Source organism: Dermacentor silvarum, chromosome 1 (genome assembly GCF_013339745.2).
Source record: "Dermacentor silvarum isolate Dsil-2018 chromosome 1, BIME_Dsil_1.4, whole genome shotgun sequence".
Classification (NCBI taxonomy): domain Eukaryota; kingdom Metazoa; phylum Arthropoda; class Arachnida; order Ixodida; family Ixodidae; genus Dermacentor; species Dermacentor silvarum.
Genome location: NC_051154.1, coordinates 25,070,579 through 25,090,284, shown reverse-complemented (window position 1 = coordinate 25,090,284; position 19,706 = coordinate 25,070,579). Strand labels below are relative to the sequence as shown.

General features: G+C 46.5%; 1 protein-coding gene across 2 annotated transcripts in view; it reads right to left on the bottom strand.

Annotated features, from left to right (window-relative positions):
• The window catches only part of LOC119458206 (neuropeptide Y receptor type 5), a 299,626-nt gene that overhangs the window by 256,031 nt on the left and 23,889 nt on the right, over nucleotides 1-19,706 (bottom strand). For both annotated transcript variants that reach the window (XM_049665604.1, XM_037720032.2), the window contains exon 2: nucleotides 9,097-9,209. The gene's annotated coding sequence lies outside the window, so the exon portion shown is untranslated. The remainder of the gene's footprint in view (nucleotides 1-9,096; nucleotides 9,210-19,706) is intronic.

The following is a 19,706-nucleotide window of genomic DNA, read 5'->3' as shown; positions in this document are numbered from 1 at the left end:
GAAAAAAAAAGAACGAGTGACTGCGCTCATGCGCTACCGTACTGCACAGCTCTCAACCATGTTTCTAGCAAACCTTGAATTAAATCCTTCGCTCAAGTTGCGTGAAACATCCGCTTTACGATAGCTGAAATGTCGCACCACCAGCGCCCATTAGCGCCTGTAAAGATTGTTTTGCTGCTAGGTGAATCTTACTGCGGCTAAGCCATCGCGACGTTACAGAAGTCCCAGTAGGAGAGGAAGGGTAAGGGGGTCGCCGATTCCGGTCACCGAAAATTCTGAATGCCGCTTAGCAAGGATGGAAGCAGATCGATGTAACTAACGAACAAAAATAGTTGCCTATAATATTATGTCTATATTATTATTATTGATGGCGTTTTAATCCCCAAAGGTCGAGTTTTGGCAAGGGTAACATTGTTCCGGGGAGAAAGGCTCTCGTTTACTTTTCGCCATCTGAAGAAAGAGAGAGAAACAAGAAGGTAAAGGTAGGGAGGTTAACCAAGGACGTGCCCGGTTGGCTACCCTACGCTTGGGGCGAGGGAAAGGGGAAGAATAGATAAGAAGGAGCGAGAAGAAAAATAATAAAGAGTCAGTCATTCACAGAGTCAGTCGCAGAGGAATGTCCACTGTCACTAGCGCTCATACAGTCCAGTCGCCTTAAAGAAGTGCAGAAGAACTTTTGTGGCCTTTCTATGCAAGAATGCATAGACCATGTTCCCAGGATCCTTTCCTCCGAGAGCACTCTATTATCTAATAGGCTGAGTTGAGCTTGTAGAGTACGTCGTTGAGCGTCAAAAGATGACACAGAAGGTGCTCTAGAGTCTCATCGCACCCACAAAAATTGCACGCAGCACTGTTGGCCATCCCTATTAGGAATGGTTAGGAATTTGTAAATGCGACGCCCGACCACACGCCACGCGATAAAGTTGTTTCGCGACGCGAGAGTACAGGTGGCAGGCGAAGTCCATAATTAGGATCGAGATAGTGCAAGCGCAGGTTGGTGAAACCTGGTGAATTCCATCGCAGAAGTGTGATGTGGCGAGCAAGTGATTGAAATTGCCGTGAAGCATCCGTTCTTGAGAGTGGTGTAGGTACCCGCTGACGTTTTTGATGAGCCGAGCGAGCAGTTTCATCTGCGCTGTCGTTGCCGACAATTCCGCAGTGGCTCGGCCACCATTGAAATACAATGTCGTGTTCTTTCTCGAGCGCGGGGTGATGAACTTGCCTTATTTCGCACACTAGCTGCTCGTGTAACCCATGACGTAGGGCAAACTGCAGAGTTTGTAGGGCTGCTTTCGAATCGCAGAAAATGGCCAAACGATTTGGCGGCTGCTGGATCACGCAACTGAGCGCACCTTGAAGAGCCGCAAGTTCTGCTGCTGTCGACGTGTTGCTGTGAGAGTATTTAAATTGCAAAAAGACGGTGTCCGATGGAACAACCACTGCTCCGGTTGAGCTGTTGGAATTGGTGGAACCGTCCGTGTAAATATATATATGGTCAAAATAAGAATTGTGTAGGAGAAGCAGAGACAACTGCTTCAGGGCCAACGGTGACAAGTCCGACTATTTAGCAATCCCAGGAACTGCAGATGGAGGCACACGTGAATTTGCCGGAGACATCACAATGCCGATTTTAGGCGTTTTGCAGGTTGGAAGGCAGATGGTTCGACTCACCGTCACAGCTCTCTGAAGACGTTTAGTTAAAGTGTGTACTCTAGCTAAACACCTCAGTAAATATAAATTGATAAGTAGTTGTGCATGTCGGTTTCATCGACATGTTGTAGCCGTGGCCAAGTACCAAATCCGCGACCTCGTTATGTCATGACATGTTATGATCACTGAGCCACCCCCGTCAGTAATTAACTCTAAGCAAACAGGGCAGCTAAGGCAACTTGCTGTTCTGTTGCCTTATGACATATCTTTCGAAGCAGTTTGGCACGAATTCAAGCAGTGATAGATTGAATAAAACTACTCACGTATTTTGAAGGACGGGCGATACTGTAAGATAAGATTAATTGATTGATTGATTATTGATTGATTGATTGAATTTATTGATTTATTGATTTATTGATTGTACGCATGCACGTATGGGTTTCACGCGCCAAAGCAACACTAGGACTATGATGTGGGGGGATCTTGTTTAATTTAGAACACCTGGGGTTCTCCCCCCCCCCCCCTCCCCCCAACTCGCACCTAAATCTAGACACACGTACATTTTTTGCATTCCGCCTTTATCAGGATGTGGTCGCCGCTGCCAGGAAGCAAACGCGCGACCACATTTCCAGCATCAAAACGTCATAGAGCTTCCGCGCTGGGTGTTCTATAGGAGAGACGTCGTAAAACTGGGGTCACCGTTTTGACATGTCTCCACGGAAGAAGCAAGACATCATCGTTCCCATTTCCAGGGCCGTCGGCTTCTCATGTTCCCTCGATCTCCTCAGCTTCTTACACACACACACACACACACACACACACACACACACACACACACACACACACACACACACACACACACACACGCACACGCACACGCACACGCACACACACACACACACACACGCACACGCACACACGCGCACACACACGCACACACACGCGCGCGAGCCAAGGTATGGACTAATAGGAGGCAGCTCGATTCACATTACTCCCTCGGAGCGGCCTGACTGGAGCGACTTCAAAGCGGGGTGAGAAATGACGCGTTTCCAGGTCGTTAGCCACGGAACCGCGCACCACCGCCTCGCGGACGCTCCCCCGCCGCCACCAATCTTCACCTTCCCTCGAGCTCCATTCAAGGCAAGCCATCCGTTCGATCGAACTATTCGAGGCGCGCTCTCTCTGTGCGCTATGAACTTGCCGCAGCTCGAAAGGCACTGTCGCGTACTCGCGAGCGCGAACGAACAAACAGACTCGTCACTGCGCGGTCCCACGGTGTACAGGGCTCCTTTTTCCTTGCGGCGAATCCTGAGCAGGAAACGCCGAACAGGAAATGGCAAGAAATAAACGCCCTCACTTCACGGGCAGAGGAAGAGTCGGTGACGCTCCACGACGTGCTTTTCCCGTTTTTTATGTTTCGGTTCCCTCCCGTTTTGCTTCCTTTTTGATTTCGAAACAAGCGGCGGTTTACGCGGCACCATCCTTGTGTTCTGCCTCAGCGACTAGCGCTAGTTCACGCCTCTAATTGCTTTCCTGGTGGAAGATCCCGAAGACACACTTTCAACTTCTTGTTTCCTTGCACACTGAGAGAGAGAGAGAGCTCAGATGACACAGGATGTTTGTGTGAGGCTTTGATTCTCTCTCCCGATGATCGTCGTGCTACTCCCGTAAGAATAATGACTGGAAAGGCAAGCGAAGAAAGATAAAATGGGAAACAAAACCCCAGAAAGGACTTGCGCTGTCTTCTTCCCATTCCCCTTGAGAGGCGAGTTCGAATTTGAACCCTGGTCATAGGTTCATTGCTGCGTTTTGTCATCTTCACAGAACGTGACAGCGAAAGTACCAATTCACTGCTTTTTTCCCCTCTGATTTATCTTTATTTGTCATGAAATTCTTTTGTTCTTTGTAGTTCGGGTAACATCCGCTTTTCTACCCGGCTTATTCTGTTGTTCCAAGTTTATCATCGCGTAGAGTTGTTTCTAAATCTCCACTTTGACTACGCCTTCGACTTAAGAGGGAATGTAAATGAATGAAAGCAGGTTCGAGGTAATGCTACAGTCCTCTATTTAGGAGACGACGTATTTAGCTCACAGTCACATTTTGCTTATTTTGTGTCTGTTGACTAATTATAGGAGATGAAGCCGCAGCGTTTGTCCTGAGGAAGATAATTGTTTTGGGGTTTGGGATAATTAAGTAACTTATAATAGTTTACGAATCGTAAACTATTATTAGTGCCACTATAATAGGCTTAAGATATAGTAAGGATAACTACGAGTAATTGAAATATGTCAAACACGTGTATTGAACCTGCTCCTCAAGATTGCTGCTATATTTTCTTTTTCTAATATTGATGCTTGCACGTCCACCTAGGCAAACAATTATATAAATGACTGTGTTCTTATGGGAGCTCCGCGACACAGATTTCGACACTATTTTATCGCTTCTCATCCGTCCAAAAGCCATCTCTTGCATCACTAAATATGAAAGCACTCATGGGACGATATCCTCGCACAGAACATAGAGGGCACTCGTGGGGGTGTTGAAGAAAAGAAAGAGAGGCATGGCATGGGTGGGGCACGACTGGCGAGGTATTTAGGGTGTTGTGCATGGTGTATATTGATCATGATGATGATGATGATGATTTATTGGCATCCCCTTTGAAACGGGGCGGTGAGAAATAGTCACCTAGCCTGCTTGAGTTACTCAGGTACGTTATACGTGCTTTTTATTGTAGCACTTTTGTACACATCTTTTCAATCTTCTTTTCACTTCCTCAAAACCACTCTATCTACCTTGTACCGCTACCTAAGCCTGTAACGGATTCGGTCGTATCAGTCTCTTCCCTCCTTTTTTTTCCCACCAATACTATAAACGTCTCTTGCTTATCTCGACCGCTGACCGGTTGATGCTTCCGTCCACATTGAATCGTATCGAATGCACCCTTGGGGCCATAGCGCGGCTGGGAAAGAGAAGTGTCGAACACAATCAAACTTCAATTTTTGCTATACGGTTCTTTGTAACTCCTTCAGTATCTTTTTTCTTATTTTTTTTTTTTCACATGAGGTTTTGATTGTGCTGGCAGGCCATCATTTTTTTTTCTTTTTGTATACGTTTTTGTCTATTGAAGCATCTATTTGTGTGTGAGCCTGAGCGAGAAGACTGCTGATGATTTCTTCCAAAATTTTTTAATATGTTAGTAAGGTCAGGTAAACTTCGCTTTATTGCTCTCCCCCGTATTTTTGTGAGCTTTAGATTCAGAGCTTAAACCAAGTTTCAAGTTCACCGGAATATGTCTAGCTTATTAGAATTACAAGACACTGTAAATTCAGAAGAGCATCGCTAGGCGAACTTCGGAACATCAGGTGCCGAATTCGCGAAGCTTTTCGCTTGTAAGTGCCCTTTGCCGTTGACGGCGAGCCTTCGCTAATATTTCTACCATCCGGGCTGTCTGGGAATTATTTGGTTTCTACACCTATACACAGAAGGACACGAAGGAAATAGGGACGGTGCAAGCTGACAACTGCCACCGAGAGGGGCACAACGCCTGCGTATACTCTTTCAGGAAGAGAAGGAATAGAGGAAATTAAAATAGGAGGAAAGAAAAGAGGAAGGAAAGAAATGACGGAGACACAGACAGAACAAAACAAAAACACAAATAATGTATATAAACGGGAGGCCGAGTCAGTATCCGCCAAAAATGTTAGCAGGGCTCGATCGGGCTTGTCACGTCGAGCAGCGCAGCCCCTTGGACGCAGGCAATCATCAAGGGCCGCACATTGCAGTCTAATAAGTCTACATTCCTTAATTAGCAATGCGCGCTGCGCAACGAATGCGGGACACTCTAAAACGAGATGTTCCAGTGTCTCACAGGAGCTACAAAACGTACACGACGGGCCCTCCACACGTCCTTGTCGGTATAGGCGTCCACGCACTAATACAGATCCAACCTTTAACTTGTATAACAGTGCTCTAGCATGACGGGGCAAGCCTCGACCAAATTGCCCATGCGAATAATTCTAGCGTAAGAGTTTTTCGCGAATAAGAACCCACGACTTGTATTTCGGTACATTGCACGCCGAGTAGTCAGCATAATGTTGTCACCAACCGAGAAAGCGCGGATATACACTGGTTTCGCCTTTACTTTTATGTCTTCATCGACGCATCAAACTTTCAGCTCCGCAAATGCTACTAAGATCATGGTTGTTGGTCAGTCTTCTTCAAATTTTCGAACCCTTCGAGTGTTCTTCTTTTTTTACGTTTTTACAGACGATCCTAACAGTGGAATCACCTTACGAGCAATAAAAAAACACGATCAGCATGGGAAACGTCGCCTAAATTGACACCGTGTCTTACAACAGAATGGACGCGACTCTGTCGCTGCCGAAGCAGGACCAGCCGCACCAAAACACTACGGGGCCTAAACAATCAGTCCGTAACCTTGCCTTTTACGCATGCATTCATTTGTCTCTACTGCATTTTTTCACTTTATCACTGCTGAGTCAGTAACTCAGCAGTGGCAGTACTTTTTTTTTTTCGTTTTGTGTTCACATTAGTAACACCTACGGGGTATGACATCGAGCGTGCTTGACATCCGAATTCGCAAAGCAAAATGTAACCCGTACGGTCCACCCTTGTGTAGCTAGCGAGGCAATTTCGTCCTCCTTTCACGAGCATCACTAATGATCAATAATTAGGATAGCATAAAGCGAGCAAGTTGGAAAGGAACAATGGTGGCAATTATTTGATGAGCTTAGGACCAATGGGAAAACAAGTTTCAGAAAACAATGAGTTGTACCGCGAGGTGTCCAGTTGAGAGCAAGAAGTGCCGATAGGAAAAGAAAGCAATGAGTAAGTACCTTCAACCCTAGGTGTACCGACAACATACCAAGCTGTTCTCTCGCAATGTGGAAAACTTGTAAGCAGCTTCAAAATCACGAGAAAAAATTAAAAGCACTGCAAAAGACTATGCGCACAAAAGTAAAACCAGCTTTAAAGCACAAAAGGAGAAAGCTATCATTCACCAGACTCTATAGTGCGAAGCTAAAGAGGAAACGCGGACGGGTTTCTCAGAAAGAACATTCGTCCTGCTGGCTTCCATAGAACTAATATGCAGCATCATTTATATGCTGGAATGTTCGGTCTCTCAAAAACAAGATATCGATGACACAGGGCAGCCAGTGAACGTTATAATAAACGGACAGCGTTCAGCACACTGCAACCAACAAGCACTAATGTTTCAATTATTTCAATCTCTGCAATCTATCAAGGCTCTGCAATCTATCAATTATACAAATTACAGGAATATAAATAGCAGCGTTTAACCATTGCAATCTTACACCGGGGCGAAACAAAGGTGAGTGTATCCTTCTCTTCCGTACATTTTTTTTTTTTACAAGCCATGTTTTGCCAATGCTTTTTTTTTTTACTTTCATCATTCATTGACTATTATGTATTTTTCTTCATTCGATGGTTATATTATATTTGGTCAACCTTTTTTTTTCTCGCTCTCTTACCTGTCGACCAGAAGCGTATATGTATTCATTATTTTCTTTTCCTAGGGACACTTCTGCTCTCAACCTGACAACGCTTGATGCCGCTCAAATTTTTAAAATTGGTTGTTCAACTGTCCAAAGCCTATATCCACTTACTTCCTGTTTGCTGCGAAAACTAAGCCCATGGACTTACAGCTGTTGCCCTGACAAAAAAAAGTCCGCTTGCCTCGAAACGTTGGTTCCGGTCAGATAGTTGCCTTCTTCGCCCACACAGTTGATCGCAAGTCTCCAGTGCCCTGTGGCCTCTTTGTCGTGTTTCTCTTTTCCAAGCAACACCTGTATTTTAAGTCCTCCCTACCTGACAATTTTATAAAGTTCTTGCGTGCCTTCGTCTCTGCGAGCATTTCTAGTGGGTTATTTCTCCATAAAGGGCTCTACCCCACGCACGCGTGGACAATAAGCTTCTTCAGCCGGAGTGTTCTGTCGTCGTTGCCAAACACGATTAGCTGCAGAAACAGCGGGCAACTACCCCGGGACTCGTTGAGATCAAGCGCTGGCCTTCCGAGAAGAGATAACCTTTAACGTAACAATGCTGCCGCCAGAAAGTTCGTTCCGCGGCTTTTTTTTTTTTTTTTTCTTCCGGATTACAAACCAATAACGCCCCAAGGGCCGGCAGCTCCCTTTTCATGGCACTACTCGAAATCAGTCGCGGACGAAGCCGTCCACGCCAGAATGGGCTGCGAACACACGCAGAGTGAGACTAAGATAGGCCGGTGCGATTCGTTCTCATTGCGTACAGAAAACGGAAATGAGCGACGCACTTCCGTAGTCGCGGCTGCTTCGGCTACTCCAAGTTAAGCCGTCTTTGGCTTGCCTGGACTCTGATATATATATATATATATATATATATATATATTATTTTGCGAGTCGTGCTGGTTAGCATGAATAGCAACCCCTAGGAGTAAGTCTAAATACAGGGACTACCACCTTCGCTGAATGCAAAATATGGGCTACCAGTACAAGCAGGGAAGTTCGCTTCACGCGCTAATGAGTGAACTCGATTCAGAGGCGGCGTTTTCACAGTGATTCGCAGTTGCCCTACTTCGTAAACGAGTGCCTTTTTTGATGCTATAGGTTGTTTGTTAAAGTTGCTCAAGAACTATTTGCATAATACCTAAAGTTCAGGCTGACATGCGTAACTTTATTACATCGTTTTATTTGGCGTCAGTACGTAACACTAGATAACAAAGGGTATTAATTCTTTTAAATGAGCATCTATTTTGGTGCTGTATATTGAAAAAAGCTTTCTATACAACTACGCAAACACTCCTTTTGGAATCTGGAGCTACTGTGAAGCTATGGATGCTTTCAGTCCTAGCCGTCATTCACGTATGGCCGAACAAGGTTGCCTCGAAACCACATCTCGTGAAGGGCACTGACAACCACCGTCAATTGGCTCAGGATAGTGTATCAACTAAAGGCACCGCCCAATTTGTCCACATTTTTTAAATAGTTGAGTTTAGTGATTTTCTGGCGGTTATTCCTTCTTGTAAGCCAGACAAAAGTATTCGAGTAATTATATATTGCGCCTGCACGGAGCCGTCGTTATGTACCGTCCTGGCAAAGTCTACCCCTACCGGCTACCGCAAGGGCACTGGCATCTAAGTCACGATAAAGCAAAAATTAAATTTCATGGCGAGAAACAGTGTCTCATGCTGTCTTAAAGCAACATTCACATCCAAAGATTGAGTCCAACATGTTTACTGACACCACCGATCGCGTTCGGTATGCGTTTCACGTGTTCGAGTCATCCGACATCAGAAGTCGATACTGCCACAAGCAGAAACGACCCAAAGGAACGACTTGCGGCTGGCGTTTACCAGGCGACTGCTTAACAGATGACCCGGACAACCGAGCACGTAATTGTGCAAGGAAAATGAAGAACGCTGCTCACCTTCACAGACGGCTGGGGTCTCCGAGTTTGCGTGCTTCAGGGTAGGGGACTCAGACGAGGCTTCGCGCTCCCCTCTAGATGGGGTGTCACGTTGTCCGTTGGGGACTGGCTGGCTGCACCAAGACAGAAAAAAAAATCATGAGCCATTCCCCTCTGTGAAGGTGGATGACAAGCGAAGCTGTTTAGCGCATGACACAGAGGGGACACAGAATTTTGAACAAAGGTAAGAAACATATTTATTGTCCTGATCGGGGGTCATCGTGATGATAGGTGCGCACACACATTCGCCTATCACCTCTGTTATTAAATTTGTTCGTCACGCAAGACGGACATACCCCCTTAAGCAATGGCTCATATATACCCCCGTAAACGCGACCTCCCTATTACGACGGCAGAAGAGAAGTGAAATTGTACGCTGGAATGATGCGCGGCTACACAGCCAGCTCTGGAAGAAGATGACGACGAACGCTTGAGCAGTCGCACGAGCGCGTTCGCGCGGCCAACTCTTTCTCCTTGGTCGCCTTATCAGATACACCTTACTTCACGCACTAAGTCATACATTCACACAGACACATCGTTTTAGACACAGGTGGCTGTTAAACCGAGCTCTGCAATATGCATTTGCTTTTGTTGTTGGCCCTTTCACTCTCACTTTTTAGGGGAGAGTTTTTCCGCGCGGACGCCATAAAATCCCGGATCCTAGTCATTGACAGCTTCGCTGTAAAAAAAGAAAAAAAAAAAGAAAAAGAAAGCGGCCACTCAATGTCAATCGTACCAAGTTTTACACATTAAAAACGTATTTCTTAATGTGGCGAAAATAGATACGAACAAAGGAGCGAAAGCGGGGGTGTGCGTATGCGTGTGCGTGTGAAAACCTGCGAAAGTGATGGTATCAGACACTGCAGCGCTCCGCCACCACCTCGTGCGAATGCAAGCTGCGGCGCGAATACAGCAGCCTCCTGCGACAAAGGTGATATGTTATATGTATGCACGAGACAACTATTTACAAAGAGATAATTACTTTTTCCATTTGCAGCGTGTTTGAGAGTGGCACCGCAAGGTCACGAATTCAAGCGGGAAATTGTAGGTTTTTTTTGTAACTGTGTTATCTTAGATCTTCATAACGCGCGAAAAAGAGCCGCGCAAAAGTTAGTGCACCGTAAATAAGACAAAATGATGGTTTCATGTGTTCTGTAAAACCATATTATTCATATAGTGGCCACAATTATATTGTTAAGTAATCGATTATTTCATTCTTATTAACTAATTGAGAACACATAAATATACCAGTGGCTGCTTCAGCTGGCATCTCACGACATACAATTACAGGCATATACTTTGATGAAGACCGGGCACAGGCCGAAACTTTAGAACCAAAGCTTAATTCTTGAAACGTGTTACTTTACGTGCGTGTGTGTGTGTGTGCAGGCGTGTGTGCGCGTGTGTGCGTGTGTGTGTGTGTGTGTGTGTGTGTGTGTGTGTGTGTGTGTGTGTGTGTGTGTGTGTGTGTGTGTGTGTGTGTGTGTGTGTGTGTGTGTGTGTGTGTGCGTGTGTGCGTGGATGTGGGCGCGTGCGTAGTGTGTGTGTGCGCGTGTGTGCGTGTGTTTGGATGTGTGCGCGTGGGTAGTGTGTGTGCACGCGTGTGTGCGCGTGCGTGCGTGTGTGTGTAGTGCGCGTGTGCACCTGCGCGCGTGTGTGCATGTATGTGTGTGTGTGTGTGCGGGTGTGCATGTGTGTGTGTATGTGCGGGTGCGTGCGTAGTGTGAGTGTGTGTATGTGCGCGTGTGTGCGTGCGCGTGTGTGGATGTGTGCGCGTTCAAAGTGTGTGCACGCGTGTGTGCGCGTGCGTGTGTGTGTGTGCGTGCATAGTGTGTGCACGCGCGTGTGCACATATGCGTGTGTGTGTGCGTGCGTGTATGTGTATGTGCCTGTGTGTATGTGCGTGCGTAGTGTGTGCGTAGTGTGTATGTGTGTGGGCGTGTGTGGGGATGTGTGCGCGTGCGTAGTGTGTGTGTGTGCGCGTGTGTGCGTGTGTGTGTGTGTGTGTGTGTGTATGTGCATGTGCGTGCGTAGTGTGCGTGTGTGTGCGCGCATGTGTGCGTGCGTACGTGTGTGTGTGTATGTGCGTGTGTGCACGTGTGTGCGCGTGTGATCGCGTGTGAGCACGTGCGTGTGTGTGTGTGTGCGTGTGCGTGTGTGTGTTCGCGCGTGTGTGTCCAAGCAAGACAAAAAAAAGAGAATCTGACGCGCTGGATTTTTTTACATGTTTCCAGTCCTTCTAGGCACCTAATAGAACATTACTTAAGTATGGACAGGACCAGATGACATATAGCGATAGAGAAAACTAACAAAATGCATCCTGACCCACCTCGGTGGCTCAGTTAGCTGAGCGGGCTACAACGCCCGTGTGCTTCTGTTGTAGTGCACGTTAAAGAACCCCAGGTGGTCAAAATTAATCCGGAGCCCTCCACTACGGCGTGCCTCATAATCGAAACTGGTTTTGGCACGTAAATCCCCAGAAAGAAGAAGAAGAAAATGCATAGTCAAGCCAGCGAAGCATGGCAGCGGTTTAATACTGTTGAAACTTTTATCTGGTTATCCCATTGTTCGTGAAGATTGTGGACGCAAATGCAACTGACGTCACCTACCGTTTAGTGAAGTTAACGTGTATTCTAAGAATGAACTGCAATTATGCGAACACGAATACGCTTTCCAATCTTGCCATCCGCCGGGGTTTTGTTGCTGTATATGGTTGATCGTAGTTGCCAGTTCGCTACACTCTAAACTCAGTCCAAAGCTTACCTAAATTTAGCTGCGCGCCAAAGCCAAAGGCCATCCACCGCAGTGAGCACCGGCCACGCACGCTCCTCTATCGAGGACAGTATATAGAATATGCCTTAGCGTCCCGCTACGGGGCTTGAGAGAGGCCATATAGCGGAGGACTCTGGATTAGTTTTAGCCAACGATGGTACTTCACACAAAGGTCAGCACACGAAGCTTTTTTGCGGCCGGAAATTGAAGCCACGGCCTCGTGCGCAGCGTCAAAACGCCATAGCCACCGCGACGGGCAGCTCGGAAAACAGTATGCACTATAATGACCTTTATCGTAACATACGATTCTTCAGTGTAGTATACGAAAACAGTAAATCTAATAAAGCAGCAAACTGAAAGCCCAACTTAAAATGTCCACAGTAAAACGAAAGAATCTGAACACTGCTAGAAAACGACAAAAAGTGTCGCTATCACCCCATACGCTGAGACCACTTATGGCGTTTGTGTGACATTTCCCCAACACGGCATGAAATTCGCATACGTCACTCACTGGGAGTCTACTTCGGTGAACATAACACTCCATGTGCACAGTTAACGTTAACGAGCATGCATATCATCACCTCGGATTCCTTCGTAATAACAAGCAATTCAGAAATCTCGCCGCGGTGAGCTTTCTGGCGATTTATTACGCGTTGATTTATTGTCGCGAGCTATTCAGTGTTCGCCTCTAATCCTAACAGAGAAAGAAAGTAATATCGATCGTGTCAGGATAATAATGGGCGTTTTGAAATGCGCAGGGCAGGGACCTCAAGCACGCTGCCTAGTGGACCGTATGCGGACCTCTCGAGTTGCGGCCCTCGGGGTCATCCTCACCGCCCCAAGTTGCCTAAGCCTTGGGCAACCCTTGGCACACATTCGCCGCTGTGTAGCCTGCGGGGTGCAGCGTACCTTTCCTTTTCGTTTCTTTCTTTAAGTGCAAGATATAGCGTAAGAGGCGTATCCTATAGGACGGTTTAGGGCCACCGTGTTTCTTTCCATCTATCATTTGCTGCTGACAGTGATGCGCGTTAGTGGCTTCCACCCTGAGGCCTGGCGACAGAAATGAGCGTCTCAAGCATTAGCTCGGGGGCGCCTATCTAAATACATGGAGAAGGAGAAATCGTTTTTCTTGGCAACCACTGCACCAAAGTTGATGAGGGTTGTTGCACTTAAAAAAGAAGTTGAAAGCTAGTGACTGTAGGTAGCAAATTTGTGATTTATTCCATCAATTTACTAATAAAAATAGTTGAAAATCACAAAATTGCATCTAATAGTACGTCTAAAGCGAACAAAATTGATGTATTCTACATGGCTCTCAAATATAACACTGATATGTGAGTGGGATTTTTCAAAAATCTTTCTGAACCATGTAACAAATTCGCATAAGATATAAATTGATATCAAATTTGTCCGCCTTGTAGCTCTAAGGGATGCAGTTTACATGACTGCGATATCTGTTCTTGTGTACATAGCTACTAATTAAAAACTTTCTACTTCAATTTTTTTTTTCAAAGTTACCAATTTTCGAAAATTTCTTTAAAAACATTCAAGCCTGAAATCCAAATTCCGCTTTTAACAGCCACTAGAATGTAGCTTTTTCTCTCAAGTGCAACATATTTCATTAAGATTGGCTCAGTGGTTATCTCAGAAGAGCGTTTCTGCGTTTTACATGTATTTGAATAGGCAGCATCGGAGTTGAGGCCGAGCTAAAGCTTCCCGTTAAAGTAAATCAGTCTGCATGTGACTCAGCATCTGATGCACTGCAGTGATCAACAAGATTTCGTCCGGTCAGGAACCGTCTTACGTTTGTGCTTTCGCATAATAAGTTCGGACAATTGTCGTCAACGTTCGTTCTCTCTTCATCGTTCCCCACAACGATTTCCAGAGGAGACTGGCGCTGCAATTGCCACCGTACTAATCGTAAGCAGTTGACGGATTTTTCTACGATTCGCTATAGATTCATTGGCAAAGCATGCTGCAACTCCTTTGTTGTTTTTTTGTGTCTCAGTTGTCTAGCCGCATTCGTGTGTTAGAGTAGTTGAGTGTTTTAAATTTACAAATAATTTCTCTCATTAGGTAAGTTGGAATGCATGAACAAGTCACAAGGCTTTTGAGTATGCCTGTCGGTAAACTTATACAGGGTGTTTCATTTTAGCTGCACCAAATTTTTAAAAATTGCCTGTGGCAGATAGCACAAAAACAATCCTTGACCTAAACTACTCGATGGGGTGGCCATTACTTCCACGAGAAATCAAAACGCCTGATTGAATAATAACATAATTACGCTAATTACTTTTTTAATTAATTATTTTACGGCACATCTTTCAATCTACGAAGTATAGCCGCTGAGTTCGCAAGGCGTATCCACTTGGAACGAATTCTCAGGACTGAACCAGTTTCGAGATATTAATTTTCAATGTGTCCGGCGAAATGCATGGGCGTTCCAGTTACCTTTGTGCTTCAATGCATAAAACAGCGTTTTCCTCAAAAAGTTAACTGGAGCGCCCGTGTATTTCGTCGAAAACTTTGAAACCTAATATCTCGAAATTGGTTCAGTCCTGAGAATTCGTTCCAAGTGGATACGCCTTGCGAACTCAGCGGCTATAGTTCATAGAATGAAAGATGTGCCGTAAAATAATTATTTAAGAATTTAATTAGCGTAACTATGTCTATTATTTAATTAGGCGTTTTGATTTCTCGTGGAAGTAATGGCCGCCTCATCGAGTAGTTTAGATCAATGATTATAATTGTGCTATCTGCCACAGGGAATTTTTAAATATTTGGTGTAGCTAAAATGAAACACCCTGTATAATGTTTTCTAAGTAACTCTCACGTGGTATATTTTTTATATAGTCTAAGCTGCCATATCTGGCCGTCGTGTTCTGGAAAGAATCAAATGACAGAAATTGCTGGCTAAAGCAGACAAATTTTTCCACATAAATAATGTACTATAAAGACTTTTAATTTTAAGACTCCACAAGGTCGTATCGGAAGCCACAGAGACAATGTTTAGTCAAATGTTTCTACTGCCCATTGTTACGATAGGCTGCTTGCGTCGCAGCATTTCTTTCGCCTTAGCCAACTTTATCGAGTACTTAGTCGTGCTCGTAAGTACATGGCTCACTTTCGATGGAATAAGATTGATTTAAGCACGGCGGCCGCATTTCGATGGGGGCGAAATGCGAAAACACCCGTGTACTTAGATTTAGGTGCACGTTAAAGAACCCCAGGTGGTCCAAATTTCCGGAGTCCCCCACTACGGCGTGCCTCATAATCAGAACTGGTTTTGGCACGTAAAGCCCCATAATTAAATTTTTTTAAAGATTGATTTAAGGGTGACTAAGGGGAACGCAGTTTTCGTTTTGCGACATTGTTTAGCTTCTTCGTTGCAAGAGCAGGCGTGTCTTTGAGAAAGAGGAAAGGGTCTTGCGAAACTGCGAGGGCTTGAATCAAACATGGCACGATCCACCCACACACACTGGATGCTTCGAACGCTCACTCGCCGCCGTTTGCAGGCAATACTACGCCCCACCGATCTTTTAATAGTCCACGACCGCATTCAGTAGCCGAACGGTGAAAGTGCCGGCATTTGAGGTATGCACACAAGGCAAATTGCTATGCGCTTCGTCTTCGGCCGTTCACACCGTACCAAGGTTCTGGCCCACTCGAGAACAAATGGGGCCACAACAGCAGCAAAATTTGGCTAGTTCTACAAGACCTGGTTAGCTTTCATATTTTGACAGCGTTCTTTCTATAGCTGTATCCCTGAACACCAATCTAAAGAGGGACTTTACACCAATCTATAATGTTGTGCATATACTATAGTGACGAATGCAGCATTTTCTTTTGTTTCTTTTACCTTTTTTTTTTCTCGATGTTATGCTTGCATACCTATACTCCTGACGCTTTTCACTCGTCGGTACTACCGCTCGTACGTGATAAGCAAGAAGAGCCCATGACGGTAAGCTCTTGGAAAGTGAACGCGACCCTGACCGACTTCCTTCCTTTCCGGCACGTGCCGAGACTGTATGCGCAGCGCATAGTTTAATGTTTACTAGACAAAAAAACGAAAAGAAAACGGGGCTGCTTACAATGCCGTGCTTGTTTTTTCGCTCTAGCGGAAAATCAAAATTTAGCACCCAAATACTCGAGTCTGATCGAGTTTCCTTTGCGCAGAGGGACCGGAAGGGCCGCATGCATATATCCTGAAACCAGTACGCTGCTGGGTACGAGAAAGAAAGAAAGAAAAAAAAAAGCGGGCTCACGTACACGGGTAGGTTTGCTTGCGCGCTGTCGTGACAAGCAGCCTTGGAAGAGATTGTCGTCCCTGCACACCGCTATATACGTGTAGCGCACAGAGCACACACGCCCTTCTTAGGCATAGAAGAAAACAAAACTGTGGGAAAACAGGGAGGCGCCAAAGAAGAGCGAGATAAGATGGAAGCTAGCGGGAGAATGCAATAGCGCTAGTGCCAAAGCAAACCCTGAGCAGCACAAAAAAAAGTATGTATAACAACGAAGGCGACTATGAATTCACCGCGCCAACGGCGGCGCCCCTTCCTAATTCAGCAATATCGGCACCTGACGCTGTCCAGCGCCCCGCGCTTCGTAAATTCTTGTCTCGCCCGCTCGCGTGTCAAATATTTCCTCTCCCTAATTAAGAGCGGACGGCGCGGAAGAGAAGCAGGACATGCGGTCCGTGCGCGAGGCATGGCACGGTCGGGCACTGCCGACGGGCCGGCGGCCGAGTGCGGCGCACGGAATGTGCCGATCAATGGGTTAACTCGAGAGGTTTGGGAATAGCAGAGCAAGAAACATGCTAGCTGACGGTAGCGAAGTCGCAGTTGGTAACTCTCATCGGGCTGTGCCCAACAGGAAACAAGTTAAACTCTTCGAATAAAGGGTGTTTCGCGGTATTTAAGGAAAAGGCGCATAATCAAACTCCATGTGAGAGGCGCAAACACTGCGTCGAATGCTCGCTTTAGGAGGAAGGGAGAGTTGTCATTGTACGTGATCGGCTGTTAGTCCTTCTTAGTCCCGTGTCCACCACGTGTTTCCCATCGCTCCGATTCATCCGCATTCATTCCAGGGCAAAAAAAAAAACTTGCTGCGCGGACTTCTAATAGTTTGTGTAGTTCAAAGCTCATTCCTGAGCAAACTCTATAGAAAGCTGAGCTTTGTACGTATGTCTTACGTGCAGCTCTGCAGAGTGCCTGCATCGTAGGAGTGTCCGCCAAAACATCGCTGAAAAAAAACTTTTGTTTTCTGTCAAAAAGACATCCGAAAAGATTTCAGGACGCTGACAACCACATGATGGTCCTTATCAGCATGAGCAGATTATCTTCTGGTGATACGCGCCGTGGTGGCCTAGTGGCTTTGGCGTTGCGCTGCTATAGTATAAGCACGAGGTCTCGGTATCAAACCCCGGCCTCGGCGCCCGCATTTAGTTGGGTGCGAAATGCAAAAAATGTCACAGTTTCGCCCTAAGAGCGAAGCAATGAATGCGATAGCAACACAGCAATGTCATACGAAGTAAGGTGAGCGGCTTTGGTAGCAATATGAATTGTAGTAAACATGAGCTGATTAAGTAAGCAGGTGTGCTGCGGCGTAAGTAGACCGACATGAAGAGAGGCTCGATGACCACGAGAAGGCGCGTGTGAAACGGTGGTGTTGATGAGAAGCGCTTCCCGTGGGCAGCGCGTGCGAAGGGACACACCTGTAGCGCTGCACTGCCGATCCGGGCAGCATTAATGTGTAGCGTGCATTGGAAAATGTGGCCCGACTATTACTAACTGTGGTGTGAGCGCGCACAAACAAACATGAATAGATCACACTGAATGACTGCAGACAACGACTGTCAAAACGCTGGCAGCAAGCGCATATACGCCGCATGCAGCGGGCAAAGGTACGTGCGGTCTATCGCTTCAACGGAAACTGAGCGGCGAATGCACAGCGCATAAAGGTCAGAGCCGTGTGGAGATAAGAGGCGGTGCGGCGAGCGACGAGCGCGGTTGTTGGCAGAGTAGAAATGCGCCCCCCCCCCCTCCGCTCCCTCCGGCGCTCGCTTCCCGCTTCCTTGCTTGCGCGCGGAAGATTCAGTGCGTTCGCTCTCCGTGACAGCGTGCGTCCCCGCACGCTTCCGCTCGGGCATACGGCGCGCGGCGAAGATTTTATCTATACGGAACCTCACGGCGACGGCGACGCCGACGGCAGAAATCCGGTGGAAGTGTCCATATAATTGCTATCGCAATAAAACGGCCGTGTACTGTGTGGGTGCGCATTGGAGAACGGCGTGCCGTATAATCAGATCGTCGTTTTGGCACGTAAAATCCCAGAACCCTTTTCTTCTGCTGATCTTCTTTGTTACGGATGCTTGCAGAATGGCGGTCGTTGACTGTTGGTATTTTTGGGTGCGGGAGCCGGCCACGTCAGCCTTAGTCAAGCGCGAATGTGTGAGAGACGTTCTTCTTTTAAGGTGGCGGTCCCACTCCGGCGGCACGAGCCCCCCGTTTTCCGTATTTTTGGAGCAACCGTGGCGGCTCTTCTACTTAGGATATGAAGTTGTCGTATAAACCATAAAAAGCTTAATTCTTGTAGATTCCAACTATATATAATATAAGGAAGTCGATTGATGTGATTTAGAAATAAATGTTCAAGAACAAGCATGAGATACATGGTTTTTGCGAACTCTGTCTCAGTTGTGACCATATTTAGAAGAAACTACCGCATTCACTACATTTTGGCTTGCTCTGTAGCTTTAGGACATCTTTATCTAGTTCCTAGACGTAGAAAAATAGTTTTGAATTTTTACTTTTAGGATAATTTGCTTTTGAAAATTGCCAAATATTGCGATTTTCTGTTGTAAACATCCCGGCAACTACATGCTCAAGAAAGCTAAATTTTGGATAAAGTAGAGTTCAAGCAATTTCCATTTAGGACGCAAAATTTCATTCATGTAACTTAATTAGTTGTCCTAATATTGCGGCCGAAATTAAGCAACATTTAGAATTCTGGTTTTATTTTTGCTCATTTTTGCGGGAAGGTACTAAAGCTACGAAGCTGCGGTTTAAAACTAATAAAGGTACATGAATAATCTTTTAATGCGTGCGTCGTTTCGCGGTGCCTGCGAAAGGGCGAGTATATTGAGGACGGAGAACCCAGCTGTCTTAAAAAAATGTTGCAAAAAAAAAGAAGGAACGACGTCTCTTCAACTATAAGCGATTTATCGGTTGTATACAGACTAGAGCACTGCACGGGCTCGGGCTTACCCGTGGGCCGGGCCGGGCTCTACCTAAAAAACTATCTAAATCTATCTAAAAAATGTCTAAACTATCTAAATCTATCTAAAAAACTGCTCTACCCGGCCCGGCCCGGCCCATGGGCCGGGCCGGACCGGGTAGAGCAGTTTTTTCACGGGCTCGGGCCGGGCTCGGGCACGGCGTCTGCTTTTTGACCCGGGCCCGGGCCGGGCTCGGGATTTTTGACGCGGGCCCGGGCCGGGCTCGGGCTTTCTGCGAGTTATTCTGGGGCTTCTAAACTCTGAAAAACACGTATTTTTCGGTCTCGGGCCGGGTTCGGGCCGGTTTCGAGCCGGGCTCGGGCCGGGCTCGGGCTTAAGGTAAAGGGGTGGCGGGCCGGGCCGGGCGGGTAACGTAGATTATTTCCGGGCCCTGGCCGGGCCCGGGTCTCACCATAAAAGTTTTGATCGGGCTCGGGCGGGCCGCCCAATGTAAAAACGGGCCCGGGCCGGGCCCGGGCCGCAAGAATCGGCCCGTGCAGTGCTCTAATACAGACTCTTG